The sequence below is a fragment of the Ursus americanus genome, chromosome 5, assembly GCF_024610735.1.
Source record: "Ursus americanus isolate L20-20 chromosome 5, mUrsAme1.1.p, whole genome shotgun sequence".
Taxonomy (NCBI): domain Eukaryota; kingdom Metazoa; phylum Chordata; class Mammalia; order Carnivora; family Ursidae; genus Ursus; species Ursus americanus.
The window spans coordinates 715,845-732,931 of NC_142131.1; the positions used below are offsets into that span (position 1 = coordinate 715,845).

The 17,087-nt window shown below is 41.3% G+C and overlaps 1 protein-coding gene across 2 annotated transcripts in view; it reads right to left on the reverse strand.

Annotated features, from left to right (window-relative positions):
* Positions 1–17,087, reverse strand: part of APC (APC regulator of Wnt signaling pathway) — a 300,467-nt gene that overhangs the window by 166,085 nt on the left and 117,295 nt on the right. The window contains exon 2 of one of the 2 annotated variants that reach the window (XM_045777275.2): positions 533–716. The exons of the other annotated variant lie outside the window; for it this stretch is intronic. The gene's annotated coding sequence lies outside the window, so the exon portion shown is untranslated. The remainder of the gene's footprint in view (positions 1–532; positions 717–17,087) is intronic. 2 annotated transcript variants of the gene reach the window in all.

Sequence of the window (17,087 nt, forward strand, 5' to 3'; positions counted from 1 at the left end):
AGACCCTGAAATCTGAATTGTTTTAAACCCAGCTAATTCTGATGCAGATAGTCCTAGGACCTCATTTTCAAAACAGTTCATGAGAGATGGTTGACGTCGCATTCTACCTCATATAGAATCAAAGCAAAATGCTGCATTTTTTTCCTAAAGATTTTATTTATATATTCGACGGAGATAGAGACAGCCAGCGAGAGAGGGAACACAAGCAGGGGGCGTGGGAGAGGAAGAAGCAGGCTCATAGCGGAGGAGCCTGATGTGGGGCTCGATCCCAGAACGCCGGTATCACGCCCTGAGCCGAAGGCAGACGCTTCACGACTGAGCCACCCAGGCGCCCCCAAATGCTGCATTTTAAATAGATCATGGCTTAGATCCAGGCCCTGCCTTCCAGAAAGATGTATATATACAGGCGATGATACAAGTATGCATACCACACATATGCAGACTGTGATCATTCATTTCAGCATTTTTGTGCAGAGAAAACCAGACACGTTGATATTACCGAAACAAATTCATCTAAAAGTAGACAACTGACCTTCCAGGATCCATAGGTTTCTGTGCGTAAAATTCTTCAGTCAAATCCTAGGTGTCAGGGCTGACAAATGATGCATATCCTTTCACACCTTTTAGCGGGTTGAATACCAAAGGGAGAAAGTTCCTGTGGGCGTCACTATGGGGCATCACAGGAAGACAGTTGTCTCTGGCTTCTAGTCAACAATCTGCAATGAAAAATGAATGTTTCAGTACTTCTGAATAGTCTGCTTAATAATTTGGAAAGCAGAACCCATCTCTCTGATGCCCACTAAGCATTTTTGGCAAGTAATTTGGACACATTTATCTTCTCTGACATTGCCTAATGGAGTATCTCCTTCCCTGGTGTATGTTGAAAGTGAGCGGCTAAAACGTGTGCGTTCTACACCTGCAATAGGGTGTGTGTGCTACAGATGGAAGCGCCCACCTTGGGCTCCCGGCCTAAGGAGTTAAACTAACCAGTTCTCCAGCAGCTACTCACAGGGGTATTTGTTATTTTAACCTCTTAAGTAAGGTCTCAGATCTTTCAGGGCTGGTCTCGAGGAGTTAAAAAAAGTTTTAATCTAAGACTGCAAAAATAGATTCCAGTTTAAAAATAATTTCATTTTAAACTGAGTGGGAAAGCAAACATTATAAGTTAATTAAAAGGAGTACTGTAAGTGCTTTGCCAGTGTTTCGATTCCTCAACCTGGAGAAAGTGGTCACAGTAGAAAAATGTGACTTATTAGGACATTTATATAAAGAGCTTTAAAACTGGCATAAGAATCTCAGAAGAAGGAGAAGAAGAAGGAAGAGGAGGGGGAGGTGGAGGAGGAGAAGAATGAGGATGATACCTAGTAGGATTTTTTGTCCATAATGTCTTTTGACTAGAAATTAAGGAAAAAAAAAAAAGTGGGGGGAGGGTAAAAGGCAACAGGAGAAAGGAAGAATCCAAGACCCATGCTTGGATTCATTTTATCGGTCCTCAAATTCATCCAAGAAATGGCATAAACTTGTAAAAGAAAAGGTGAAGCTGTGGGTTTTCATCGGTATAGTCAAGTACGTATAGTCTCCTCCTAACTACTTGAGGAGAGATAATTCTAGAAGACAGACTGCTTTTTACCGTAGGGGCACGTTCATACTCTGATCATAAACTACGGCATGGTAGCGTTTCCCTAACCTGTCCTTACCAACTCATACCTCCCAGTTCAACACTTAACATCATCAACTTAATTTTTCATTCCAAGAAAGGTGATAAAATCAAATATCACTAAAATTGCTCTTCATATAAAAACCTAATTTCATTTTATTCAGTTTCATAGAATTCTTGCACAGCTATTGAAAACTGAGTAACTACAGGTTACAGATGGGTATATATTTCAATCATCTGCCATGATAAGGGTAGCAAATAAATGTTTTTGATGCTTTGGGACTCTTGGATTTCAAGATGGATTCCAAATGTTAAATGCTACATGTTAGAATTGGGGTTAGAAAAAATTCAGAGGAGGCACCAGTAAAGTCAGCCAAAATATTTTCTTGACTTGTGACTATTCTCATTCAAGCACCAAAACAGGTTCTCTAGAGCAATCTTTAAAACCCTTGTTTTCGTTCTGCTTAGTAAGTATTTATTTCCACTACTTTGTGAAAGTTACAAGGAAAAAAAAGAGGATTTCCATTTCTTTTTAAAAAAATTTTTTATTATGTTATGTTAGTTAGCATACAGGACATCATTAGTTTTTGATGTAGTGGATTTCCATTTCTACTCCTACCCCAAAGCTCAGGCCACTGGATGTACTTCCTCCTCCTGATAGAATCAATCATTGGTACAGCACCCTCAGCATCTGTTCAAGTGACTATGTGACAACATGAAAATGAGTAGAATATAATAATAAGTATAGAACCAAGGTTCAAAATTGGATTCATGTGATAATTGCAATTATGTTGAAATTATATATACATTCAGATAAGACTAGAAGAAGACATGGGAAAAGTGAGGCTAAATGATCTGGTGGGAAGTGAGATTTTAGATGAATAACTTCTATTTTTAAATTTCCAATACTGTTATTATATTGTTTGCAAAATAACTTCTTTAAAAAAAGAATCTAATTGACTTGTAGACTGAAAACTGTAACAACTTGTTGAAAGAAGTTAAAGAAAAACAAATCAATGGAAAGAAATCCAGTGTTGATGGATGGAAAGATGTAATATTGTTAAGATGACAGTACTACCCAAGGTGATCTATAAATTCAATGCAACCTCTATCAAAATTCCAACGTTATGTGCGTATATAGAAAAATCCATGCTAAAATCATGTGGAATCTCAAGGGACCCCAGATAGTCAAAGAATCTTGAAAAAGAAGAACAAAATCAAAGGTCTCACACTTTCTGATTTCAAAACTTATTGCAAAACCGTGGTAATCAAAACAGTGTGGCACTGGCATGAAGACAGACATATAAACCAATGGAATAGAATAGGGAGCTCAGGGGCGCCTGGGTGGCTCAGTCGTTAAGCGTCTGCCTTCGGCTCAGGGCGTGATCCCGGTGTTCTGGGATCGAGTCCCACATCAGGCTCCTCCGCTGGGAGCCTGCTTCTTCCTCTCCCACTCCCCCTGCTTGTGTTCCCTCTCTGGCTGGCTGTCTCTATCTCTGTCGAATGAATAAATAAAATCTTAAAAAAAAAAAAAAAAGAACTCCTACAACTCAACAACAACAAAATAAACAACCCAATTAAAAAAATGGGTAAAGAACTTGAATAGACATTTCTCCAAAGAAGAAACACAAATGGCCAATATGCACATGCAAAGATGTTCGACATCATGAGTCATTCGGGAAGGGCAACTCAAACCGCAATAGGATACCAGTTCACAGTCATTAGGATACCTGTTATTAAAACAAAAATAAAAAAACAGAAAACAAAATATGTTATCCAGGATGTGGAGAAATTGGAATCCTTGTGCACTATTGGTAGGAATGTCAAATGGTACAGCCACTGTGGTCGACAGTATGGCAATCTCTAAAAAAACATAAAATTGAGGGGTGCCTGGGTGGCTCAGTCAGTTAAGTGTCTGCCTTTGGCTTAGGTCATGACCTCGGGGTCCTAGGATCCAGCCTTGCATCGGGCCCTCTGCTCAGTGAGGAGTCTGTTTCTGCCTCTTCCTCTGCCTTTTCTCCATTTGTGCTTTCTCTCTGTCTCTCTCTCAAATAAATAAATAAAAATCTTTAAAAAAATTGAAAATTAGGGGTGCTTTGGTAGCTCAGTCAGTTAAGCATCTGCCTTTGGCTCAAGACATGATATTGAGGTCCTGGGATTGAGCCCTGCATTGGGCTCCCTGCTCAGCAGGGAGTCTGTTTCTCCCTCTCCCTTTGCCCCTTTGCTCACTTGTGCTCTCTCTCAAATAAATAAATAAAATCTTTTAAAAAAATTGAAAATTGAATTACCAAATGATCCAGCAAATCTACTTCTGGGTACATACCTAAAAGGAGTAAAAGCAGGGATTCAAACACACATTTACACACCCATGTTCATAGAGGCATTGTTCACAATAACCAAAGGTGGGAGCAACCCAAATGTCCATTGACAATGAATGTATAAACAAAATGTGGTACATACATACAATGGAATATTATTTAGCCTCAGAAAGGAATGAAATTATGATACATGCTATAATATGGATGAACCATGAAGACATTATGCTAAGTAAAATAATCCAGTGACAAAGGTCATCACATCGTATGATTCTTCTTATATGAGGTTCTTAGAATAGTCAAATTTATAGAGACAGAAAAATAGAATGGTCCTTGCCAGGGTTTGGCAAAGGGAAAATAGGGAGTTCTTGTTTACTGGGTATGGAGTTTCAGTCTTACAAGATGAAGAGTTCTGGCGATGGATGGTGGTGAGGGTCGCTCAACAACATGAATGTATTTAATATTACTGAGCTGCACAGTTGAAAACAGGTAAAATGAGGGTGCCTAGCTGGCTCGCTGGGTGGAGTGTGAGACTCCAGAGTATGCGATGCTGGGTGCACAGATTAATTACAAATAAAACATCTTAAAAACAGTTAAATTTTTGTTAATAATAAAATTTTTGTTCTTAGTGAGATTGTTGCAACTAAATTGTCCCATTACCAACTCTGCAATAGATCTCCTCTGACCTCTTCAACTGTCAAATTCTTTGCTAATGGGCTTATCTTTTGAGTTACAAGTATTTACTAACTAGGTAACATATGGATGGCCCAGTATTTGGTGCTATGGACAATACAGTGGAATAGAATATGGGCCCAGTGACTTTCAGCAATACCTGGACAAGACAGGGCACATGGGACACAGAGCACTTTCTCCAAAGGAAAATGACACTTGATACACCCACTGGGAGTGGTACAGACCAAAAGCGCATTAAGAATTCAACTATGGACTCTGAAAAACAAACTGAGGGCTTCAGAGGGGAGGGTGGTGGGGGAATGGGATGGACTGGTGATGGGTAGTAAGGAGGGCACGTATTGCATGGTGCACTGGGTGTTACACGCAACTAATGAATCATCGAACTTTACATCGGAAACCGGGGATGTACTGTATGGAGACTAACATAATATAATAAAAAAACATTAAAATTAAAAAAAGAGAAGAAAACCATGAAATCTTACTAAAACAGAAGACTTGAAATAATGGAGAGGTATGATGTGTTTCTGGTTGGGAGGACTAAATATTAGAACATTTCATTTCTCCTTAAACTATTCTATAAATAGAATGCACCATATCAACATCTCAATGGAATTTTGATTGTAAAGTTTACAGACTGAAAAAAAAAAAAAGAATTCAAGTAGGAGAGGTAGAGCTGAAGAAGCTTTGGAGAATGGGTAGGATCTGATTACATGTAGATGGGAGTCACTGAACTGATGGGGCAACTCATGAGTCAACTAACGTGTGCATTTTTTCTCACCCTTGGCACCACTGACATTTTGCACTGTACTATTTTTGTTGTGGAGAGCTGTACTGTACACTGTAGGGTGCTAAGCAGCACCCCCGGCCTGCCCACACTAGATTACTAACTCCCTTATCCACCCCACTTGGGACAATCAGAAATATCTCCAGGGGCGCCTGGGTGGCTCAGCTGGTTAAAGCTCCCCACTCTTGATTTCGGCTCAGGTCATGATCTCAGGGTCGTGAGATCGAGCACTCTCTTGGGCTCCAAGCTCAGCGGGGAGTCCGCTTGAGACTCTCTCCTTCTGCCCCCCCAATAAATCTTAAAAAAAAAAATCCCCAAATTTCAAATGTCCCCCCTTTGAGGAGTATTGATATATGGAACTTGTCCCTGATCCAAGAAAGACACCAGTTTGACCAGAGTAGAAAGTCCAGTCATGAGAGTAACTTTCATCCAAGTATTCTAATGTCCGTTTTGGCACCTGACACAAAATGGATGGTTTATAAGTCTTTTTGTTCATTCCCCCCACCCCTTTTTAAAAAAGATTTTATTTATTTACTTGAGACAGAGAGCACAAGCATGGGGTGGGGGAAGGGAGAAGCAGACTCCTCACTGAGCAGGGAGCCTGATGCAAGTTTGGATCCCAGGATCCCAAGATCATGACCTGAGCTGAAGGCAGATGCTTAACTGACTGAGCCACCCAGGTGCCCCTTGTTCACTCCTTTTGAATGGTGCTATAAGAAAGTTGATCTGAAACTTTTAAAAGAGTTTGAATAGGAAAAGCCCAGAAGTAGGTGGACCATTTAGGAAATGATGGACCATTTAGGAAACCTTTTGTAATAATCTGGGAAAGAGATATAAAGATCGGAACTAAGGTTGTGATTAGCGGAATAGAAAGGGGACAGGTGTAAGAACTTGTGTGAGGGAAGAATAAATAAAACTTGGGGACAGTGGATAATACATCCGGGTGAGCTGGGGAGAAGAAAGGTGGGGCCCTGGTCTTGCTGAGACTCAGGGAAACTGGTGTAGACATAAGCAGAAGTCTCTAGGTAACTGAAGATTGAGTGTGAACAGTTACTGAGCATTTCAAATCATGAAAAGAATTTCTATAGCAAGGAGTCAAGCTGAGTCACCCTGCAGGTAAAGGAGGCAGGCAAATTTAAGCTTTCTTCAGTCTTCTCACAAAGAGGAAAGAGAAATGTAGGAAGATGGACAAGAAGGAGAGAAAAGCAGTGCAAATTTGGTTTTTCTTTGTTGTTGTTTTTGCCTGGCAATATCCGTCAGAGATGTAAAGACGAATAATCTCTGACTTGGGATACTAAAATGCACAGTTGAATCTCCGCATGTCCCTTTAAAAGCTGAACAAGAATAAAAGAAACACTTTGTGCTTTTTAATATTCTAAACGATTTCTCCATTTCCACGGAGGAAGTACAGAAAGCAAGGGCAAAATTTCAGCACGAGGGCCTCCCCTGGCTCACAGCCTTGGACGTAGCTAAGTGGGTGAGCACCCTATTGTCATCTGAGCAAGCCAGCTGCATCGCTAGATAGAGTGAGCCTGTCTCTGCAACTCCAAGACTGTAATTATGCTAAAATGGGATCTTGCAGCAGTGAATATAAAGAGAAGCCTTGGAATATCTCTCCTACACTAAACAACTTTATGGTTGAAAGGAAGCAATTACTGAGAACAAGATGAGGCTAAGTAAAAACAGCACAGCTTTCCAACTTTTCCAACTTGGATATTGACAGCATTCTGCTGACCTCAGACAGTCTTTCTTTTTTTCTCCCTGAAGCCATAATAATTCCCGTTTTCTAACCTGATTTTTAGGTTAAGTGGAAATAATTTTTTCAAATTCACCACCCACCCCCCCGACTCAGTTGAAAGCAACTTTCTAGATCAGCTTACTAACACCAGGAATCCTACCAAAGTCTTCAGGTTTGGTTATCCTTCCCACCACGACGTGTAGAGCCATTAGCTAGCCCAGGGAGTTCTTTCCTACGTGCTTTGGCAGAAATGGCCACTGTCCAGCCGGGAGCAGAGTTGCCTGGGGAAAAAACAGGTGTGAAACAGCAGAATGGAGGGTTCCTAGTTCTTTTCCTTCTCTTGTGATAGAAAGGTGGCAGAAATAGGAAATTGGGGACTAGAACAAAATTCTGTCTGAGGCTGGAAGCTGCAAATCAGTACCACCTCTCAGTGGGTCCAGCACCTCCTCATTGTGCCTCTGATGCCTGCAATGAAAAATGTCCACCTTGAACTCTCTACCCCTAACGTACATCGTCAGATTAGGGAGGAAGCAAGGTGGTGCTCGAGAACAAGCCCGCTCTGGCCAGGTCTATGTAGGTTAACTAGATAACTAGCTTTCTAAATCGTTCCAGAACCCAAACGATCAACTTTTACCTAAATTACATAGCTGGCCGTGCTCAGTGATATTTATCATTCTCCTGGAGAGCTCAGCCAAAGCACAAGACTACAGGAGGAAAAAGGACGAGAAGCATTGAGAAGAGACAAAAGTGTCATGATCTCTAAATGATATGATTGCCTTCCTAGAAATGTTAAGGGAATCAAAGGAAAAGCAATTAGGTCTAATGAGAGGTAGGAGTAAGGAAACCAGATGTAACCGTAAGCATGCCAAATCAGTAGGTTTCTTACATAACCAGCAATAATCAGTTATAAAATATAAGAAAGATTAAATGTGAAGAATTCTTTAACTAAATCAGCGTATGTCCTTCCAATGTAATTTATACAGCCATTTCAAAGATGAAGTGAGTCTCTATAACAGGACACAGAAAGATAGCTATGATATCTGGTAGAAGGAAACTGAGATCCCAAACAGCATGTAAAAGATTAAAGCAAATAAAGTTACATATATGTATACACATATATATATGCACATATGTGTGTGTGTGTATGACACAGGTATCTCATGCATGGAAATGTAACCCAAAAGAACCCAATCCAACCCTTTAAGGTGGTTTTCTTGGGGGTGGGGGAACGGCTAATTTTCTCTTTCTATGTTCTATATTTCTTTTAGTATTTTTACATGACAATTACACATTATATTTGAAATCTAGAAAAAGCAACAAAGACTTAAAATTTAAGAAAAAAGAATCTTCCTGAGCTCTCCATTTGTTAGAGCTGGAAAGTACTTAGGGTTCATCTGTTAGCCAAACATACAAAACACTTGAAAGCTCATCTCCTTAAAACCGAAATTGAAAATGAATAGCTCTCAAAATGGAATCAAAAGTTCTAGGGTTCAGTTCATAAATGAGAGTAACTGTGTATTGATATTGTTAAATCAGAACATATTTTAAAAGATAGATCTAGCATAGGGAAATTTCTCATTTCCCTTGGTGTTATAATCAAATTTTTAAAACATTATATTTTCTTCTAATTATGTCAGTAATTCATGTTTATTCCAAAAATTTAGAAATTACCACAAAGTATAAAGAAAAAATAAACATATTATAAAAATAACCCATAATCACGTTTTTCAGAGATAATAAAGATTAATGTATATATACTTTTAAGTAGGTATGTGGGCCTTGAACTCACGACCCTGAGATTAAGAAGTTTCATGCTCTACCAACTGAGCCAGCCAGGTGCCCCATAAAGATGAACATTTTTGTGTATATATTTCCCTTTACTCTTTTTATTAATGCACATGTATATTTTTAAAAAGGGATCACAACTATTTTCTTCTGACAACACATGGTGAATAGTGTCCCATGCCATTCTTTGAAATATCATTGAGAATTTCCTCTACTTCCTATTTTTTTAAACATAAATACTATAATGAATAGATTGATATAAAATTTTTGAGTAAAAAGAATAAGCTCCATGAGCACAAGGACTTTTTCTGTGTTATTTACAGATTTACAACTGTGTCCCCAGTGCACAGAATAGAGCCTGATTCTTAGCAGGGACTCAGGAAGCATTAATGAATGAATCTCATTTGCTTAGGCCAGTGGGGCTTAAGCTTTAATGTATATAAGAATTATCAGGAGATCTTGTTATAGCCAAATTCCCAGATCTCAGTCTGAATCCGAGATATTGGTTCAGACATCTTTGGAAGGGCCCATTTGATTCTGATGATGGGACCAAGCTTTGGGGAACACTGCCTTAGGCTAAATACGCAGAGGCAGAATTTCTGGATCAAAAGCATAGATATTTTTAAAGCCTCTGGTTTATACTGTTATTTTACCTTCCTGGAAGGTTTTACCAGCTTACCAATTCACCGCTGTTTCAAGCATCCTCCTCCCTGCTTTGTAATATATAAAACTGCCTATTTTGCTGCCTTTTGTCAACACTGCGTCTTTTCAGGTTGAAAAGCCATTACTGATTGAATAGGGATGAGGAAGAGAAAAGTGTTTCTCACTACAAACATAAAAAGGCATAAAAGAAAATGTATATAGAATGAACTACTCTTGTTCACCTCTTGGCATATTTGTCTGCAGTCTTTGCTTTTTTAAAGAAAAAAATCATTATTGTTTTTATAAAAATGGAACATTATAAAGAATGTGTACACTGTAGAAAAGGAAAGTATAAAGGTTTAAATCACCTCAGGTTGCACCATCTAGAGATCTTTAGACCTAACACTAGAAGAGCATGATTTTAGACATATTTCTATGCACGTCTATAGATAAGTGAACAAGAGATGGATGGTAGCTGGCTGGTTGGCTGGATGGGGAGCAAGAGAAAAGTACTTTTATAAAAATGAAATCATACTACAGACAATGATGAATATATTCTCTTCGACACTACCTGGGCTCTATTCTCCCTTTCGGGATTTTGTTAATGGTTCTGTGCTAGAGCCCGTACTCCTCACGTGGGTGTGTATAATCTACTCTTTTCAGTGGTTCGTGGTATGTAGGCTGGGTTTCCACGGAAGCTCAAAGCAAGGCAAGGAAATGAGTGGAAGTGGTTTATTTGGGAAATGATCCCAGGAAGCACTGGTAGGGGAGTGGAAAAGTGACGAAGGAAAGGGAAGGAAGCCAGTAGTGGGAGGACGCACAGCCAGGGCACGCTATGGAGTAGGGCACTCGTGTGGCCAACGGGAGCGCGAGCCCACCAGGGAACTCTGGTAGACTGTACAGAACAGACGTCAGAGTTAGCGTAATGAAGAGTGCAGGAATTGGATGTTTATCCCACCTGTTGTCAAGTCACTGGTTGAGCTTTGCTAGGAGGAGGCATAAACTCCCCAGTACTTCCTGCCTGCCCTACAGGAGGCTGAGTGAGCCCTTGCTGGTCAGAAAAATCCCCAGAGAGTTGTAGGTGCTTGGAATTGGAAGTCTGAAAAGCAAACACAGTAATTGTGAATGCTGAGGGGGTGTGAGTGCACCCTGAACAGTGTTGGTAGATACCCTTGGGTTTTGGGTTGTTTCCCCAATTCAGCCTGGAACGCTGGAGCCTTTCATACTTTCCAGAGAGAGTCAGTAATGTTGCTTTTTTTCTCTATTTTATCCCTTTCTCTCCATATCCATTCCTATTATTCTTCAGTCAGAAGATGAAAGAGAGATACATTCATCTGTATAGATTTCTCTCCAGATTGGAGTATTGGTGAGAACTCTCAGGATTTTGTTGACGGCTTTCTGCAGGTTCTGGGGGTGGCAATGAGGTCGGAGGCTGAGCTTTCTTGTGTGTTTAGCTTCTCTGCTGTTCTAGAAGATGGTGCCCTTCCCTCAACCCTCCACACCCCCAACTCCTCAGGGTTTTAAAAGCCTATTGTACTGTGGTTTAAAAATATATCCACAAATTTTTGACATCCTCCTCCTAAAAGGCAGAGGCAAACTCCCCTCCCTTTAAGTGCGGACTGGACTCAGTGACCGTCTTCTAATGAATAGAACACGGTGGAAGTGAAGACATTTGTCTAGATGGTGAAATGCATCCTAATTGTCTTCTTGCTCTCTCTCTCAAATCATTTACTCTGAAGGAAGCCACGTTCCCCATCGTGAGGACACTCAGCAGCCTGATGGAGGGGTCCACTTGATGACTCTGCGAACTGCCAGTGAGGAATCAGGTAACAGCCATGAGTCTAACGAGTGAGTCTGGAAGAGGATCCCCCAGGCCCAGTCCAGTCTTCAGACGGAAACCCCTGAGCCAGACCACCCCGCTAAGCTGCTCCCAGGTCCTGGACTCACAAAAACCATGGACATAAATGGTTTGTTAAGTCACCAAGTTTTGGGGTAACTTGTTATGTACGGTAGACAATAATACAATAGCATTAGTGTTTTCCACTTCCTAATTTAATACTTTTCTGGTAAATTTGGGGCTGGCTTTTATGCTATTTTTTGCCCTCCTTTTTAAATACGCAGTTTTAATTTACCATACGAAACAACTCTTAAGTTTCTTGCCCTGAACGTCGCATAAGACGTAAAACTTTGCTCTTTACTCTTTTCTATTGTGCATAAGTCCCGGGGGACCTAGGGCATCAGCTGTCATATAATTTCTTGGACAGCAGTGAAGAATAACTTGTTCAGTAATGTCCTTTCCCTTCACATTTTATCTATAAAGAGAACAATGTAGAGAGGTTAGTGCTTTGAATTGATAGAGGTACTTTAATACGTTCTAGACAAAAGAAGGCTTTGATGCTGTCTCCGAGAACCTCTTTGTTTTTTCCATGTGCTTCTAAAAATTGTCTTGGATTCTCAGGACTGTCACATCCCTGAGTCACCAACACCATCACTGTCTTTCTCTCTGGTTCAAGCTGATTCTTCTGTATCACTAGGCTCAGAGTTTCAATTTTCTCTGTTTGAAATCTATTAGGAAAGATTTTTCTCCTACAAAGTTTACATTGGCATTTTTAGAAATACTGCATGAAGGACATAGAGCAAAGGGCAGAATCAGATGACCAGAGAGGCGATGACTCCGGGACCTTAGGCCGCATCTCTTAACCCAGAGGCTAAATAAAGCAGATATTCTACGTGAAGCAGCTCCTGCAACTCAGATTTTACAACACCTTCATCACTTTAAAATAAAAAATTTCCATTTTGAAGTGCAAGAATTAGAGAACAGGGTCTCAAGTCATACTCGATGACTTGGGGAAAAAATCGCCAGTAGAAACGCACAATTAAAAATGTGGAAAGCAAAATCGTGCATATTCAATGATAAGAAACATGTAGAAAGTATGTGTGTATTGGGTAAAGATTAGGAGAACTAAAGGAATGTAAACAGTTATTTCATTTAGGCCTGACATGGCCTGACATGATGGGTATATTTTTTGAAACCGTAAAATCAAAATCTTTCTGGAAGAAAGAAATGTAACTATGTATGCCTGAGTGGATTTCTGTAAACATACCAGGCTGCAGAATTTTTAAAAGTAAATTGGGCCAGGGTTATGAAGGAGAGAGAGACTGTTCTTTCATTCTGGCTGAAGCAGGCTTCTGAGTTAAGACGTCCCTTGTGCTGGTAAAGAAACGTTCCCTCCCCTTCTTTCCCTCTCGGCTTGGCCTCATTTTGCTGGTAGTCTGCTTTTCTTCTCTCTCGATAGAAAAATCTTCAAGTTAGTTTACGGTTGAGTGTTTTGCCTGAACAAAAATAATGATAATAAAACTTCCCCAAAATGAACTGTGGTTAAGCCTCAATTTTAAAATCAGACCAGCCAGGAGCTGAGCCTGCTGTCACTTGGGCTCCTAAGAAACGAGGGCCTGCCTCTGCCCGCTGCTCTCGTGGCTCTTGTGAGCTTGGAAATAACCTACAGGAGGCCAGCAAAGGAGCCTGTGGAGCAGTCTGACGACTGGAAAAAATCAGTGGGCCTGCTTTATTAGGTCTCTCGATAAAACTCTGATCTGTTACGCCCCACTCGTTAAATAACATAATAAGCATCACAGGTGATATTACAGATGTGCATGTGGTTAACTTTAGAACTGTGACTATCTCCAGAAGGAATCACATTTGGAGAAGGGCCAGTTGCAGGGCGAAGTCAAACTGTTTCCATCTGCCCAGGGAACTGCTCGACCCTGACCATTTATGCCAGCTCTCAGCACGCCGGTCAGCAAAGCCTTTCTCCTTCATTGGTAAACAGAGAGCGGGTGGAGGTGTGTGTTGGGCCAGAGACAGGAGATCTCTACACAGAGCACCCCAGCCCTGACCTTGGTGCCTGAGTAGAGGTGACCTTGCAGAAAACTAGGGTTTGTTTGTTTGTTGTTTGTTTTTCATTTTTTAGCTTTTTTGTTTTTTATCGGTCCTCCAGAATGTAACCTCTGTGAGGGTAAGGGATGTTGTCTGTTTTGTTTGTTGCTTTTTCCCCAGGAGGAGCGTCCTGTAAAATGGTTTGGTGAATGCGTCCAGGCTGGGTCACATGACACTGGGGAAAGTGGGGACCTGAGGTCTGGATTGAAGAAATTGGATGATGTTTTCCAAAGACTGCCAGGGCCTCAGGTCAGGAATCACCACTGAGAGAAGCTAATTACATAGCAAAGGATCTTATTAAAATGCCAGTTCTGATTCAGAAGGTCTGGGGTGGGACCTGAGATTCTGCATTCCTAACAAGCCTCCAGATGATGTTGGCGCTGCTGGTCCAGGGACCACACGTCGAGGAGCAAGGTTCTAAACTCAGATCTACTATCAATCGCAGTGGAAACCTACCTGGAACAGCCCGGGTACACTGTAATGTGAGTGAGACAAGAGTGAAGGCCTGGGAGGTGGGGGGAAGGTCAGGACGGGTCTGCAATGGCAGGCTCAGGGAGTGGCTGGACGGCAGTCTTGCCTGTGGCATTGGTAACCTCTGGCTTGGCATCTTTGGGAAAGGTGAGGTCTTTTGTCTCTTTGGAAATCCTCCGTGGCTCTGTGTCTTAGGTTCCATTTAATCCTGTGACCTGACCTCCTCCTACAAGGGTCAAAATCTCCTTCTTTAAAAATGTAAGTATTTTCGTATCAAAATCTCTAGAACTCACCTAAACTGTAAACCTACATCCCTTGTCTTCTGCTCTTCATTTTTTTCCCCATTTCATTCTTACAAGCACGAATATCTGTATTTTATGATCTGTGTCTTTCTCAGTTCTTAATTCCAGGTTTTAATGACTCTTACCCCATTAGAACTAGGTACTTTATTTCTTATCTCAAATGTCTCCCTTCTCAAGGGCCTGTGAACATATGATCTATCCCTTCTGGAAACTTCTCCAGAGATTCCACAGTGGGAATCAGACTCTTGCTACTTGCAAGCCAAACTTCACCTCTGCAGTCACATAACGTGGAGGAGACTGGCTGCTTTTCCCATCAACCTCAAAAGGTGAGGGATTTGAGAGCAAGACCTTTGTGGGTGGCTTTTATTTTCTTTGTACTTTAAATTTGTCCCCAAATGTTAAAAAAGTATTTATTACTTTTTTTTTTTTAATTTTTATTTATTTATGTGACCGAGAGACAGCCAGCGAGAGAGGGAACACAAGCAGGGGGAGTGGGAGAGGAAGAAGCAGGCTCCCAGCGGAGGAGCCCGATGTGGGACTCGATCCCAGAATGCCAGGATCACACCCTGAGCCAAAGGCAGACGCCTAACGACTGCGCCACCCAGGCGCCCCGATTACTTTTACTTACAGTTTTTAAAGACGGGCTATTTATCACAAATATCCTTCAATTCCTTTCCTCAGCCACTGTGGATCTATTGTTTTAATCCAAATCCTTTTGGAACTTATATATTTTACCTTTTCAACTTATGAGTTAAAGAACTTTGTAAAGAAAAAAAAAACCATTTAAGTTAACTACCCACGATAAAGTCTTTGATCAAGGACACATTTCTAAGTTTATCATTTTGGGGAAATTTAATCAAACATTGAATGTTACTTATGATCCTCATGAAATTTGCAAATGAACATTAAAACCTCAACATGCTCTAACATTTTAAGTTTTGGTTCTCAGTGTAAGTGGTAAAATGCATTACAGCAGAGAGATTGATACCCATTTGGTGGGTGCTCACTGGCTAAACCCATAGGAGAGGCTGTTTGACCTGGGGGCAGGGGCATAGGACTTGCAGTCAGTGAGACCCAGGTTTGTGTCCTCACTTACCACTTCTTACATCACCTTAAGCAAAATTTCCATCACACAGAGCCATGCTTTCTCACTTGCAAATGGTCAATAATAGCAGTACCTACCTCATAAGATTAATCATATGATTGTTTTGAGGATTATATAATACAATTGACAAAATCCAGTGGAGAGGAAACCCTGCAAGAGGAGTGCAGTGACCCAGTTTCTTCAATGAATAAATGGAAAGAATAGTAAAGAAAGATGTTTTGCTTTACAAGAGAGAAAGAAGGCGAAGGGGGGAGAGATTGCGTACAGGTCCTGGCAGTGAAAATGTTACCTATTATTTTGTGCCTTCCAAATTAAACCACACAGCAGTTTTCTAAAATCAAGTAAATATTTTTGGCATCCTATTAAGTGCCCTTTTACTAGGTCTACTCGTCATTCAGGGGTTACACAGAAGGATAATGATAGACCTCACTCGTGGTCCTGGCTTTGATGATTATTAGATGTGATATCTAGGGCAAATAATTTCTCCATTTCTCTATCTCCTCAGCTCTAAAATCTGGATGAAAATAATGACACCTGTCTCATAAGGCTGTTGCAAAGATTCATGACACCTGATGTGTAAAGTGTTTAGCACCACACCTACCACTCACTCTGCATTCAGTAAATAGTGCTTGCCATTATCACTACCACCATAGTAAACATTTTTGCTGCTCTCAATAAGCTTATGCTCCATTTGGGGAGATAAGACACGTCCACAGAGAACCATAACCCACGGCCCAAGGTGAGGAATACAGCAAGAGCTGGAAAAGTGCTGTTGGAGGACAAGACAGAGAACCAATCGTGGCAAAAGACTGCATTTCCTTCAAGATGGAAAGGGCTCCTGAACTCCTTCCTCTATGGCCTCACTCACTTTTACTTTCAGAGCAAGAGGTTGGACAGAAGGGATATGAAGTCAGGAGGCTTGTGTCTGGACCGTGGATATTTCTCGAAGATCTGCCCTCAGACTGTAGGAGCTGCAATCTCTGGGTGCCGAGTCCTCTCTTCAGAGAACCACAGGGGAAGGTGCTGGGGGTGCACACTCTATATCCCCCACATATTACTTTTCATGCACTGGGTGTGTTGGGGCCTGACACCATGAACCCTTTCGCTGTCGGTACTTTCAAGTTACTGCCACACAGCAGCCAACCGGTGGAAGCCTGGGAGGGGAGGGGAGCCCTGCCTGAGGTGAATGGGGAGGTAAATAAAGGGAAATAAAGCTCACCTCGGCACCAAGAGCATTGGCATTTGGGAAAAGGTGGATCCCTACACAGAGCGGCCAAGGGACCTGGTGGGGAAGAGAGGCTTGAAGCTGCCTTGGGAAGTTCTCTGTCTTCCCACCCTCCTTGCCCCCATCTTAGCCTTCTCAGGCAGCCCCGTGTCTTGTGTGCAGTGCCCCGAACACGAGGGCTGAGATGGAGTGAGGTGAGGCAGAGGAGTCCTGGACTTGGGTCAAGAGATCAGGTTGAGTCCTGGCTTCACTATTTATGGGGTGGCCTTGGATAAGTTGCATAACTATACTGGCTTGTAATTCGTTCAACCCTAAAACAGGTTTAGTAAGACCTGCCCTGAGTATCTTATGGGAGTATTGGGAAGATTGAGTGAGTTAATTTGTATAAAACATGAGTTGTTATAATATCAATGACTTTGTTCCCTTTGCCCTT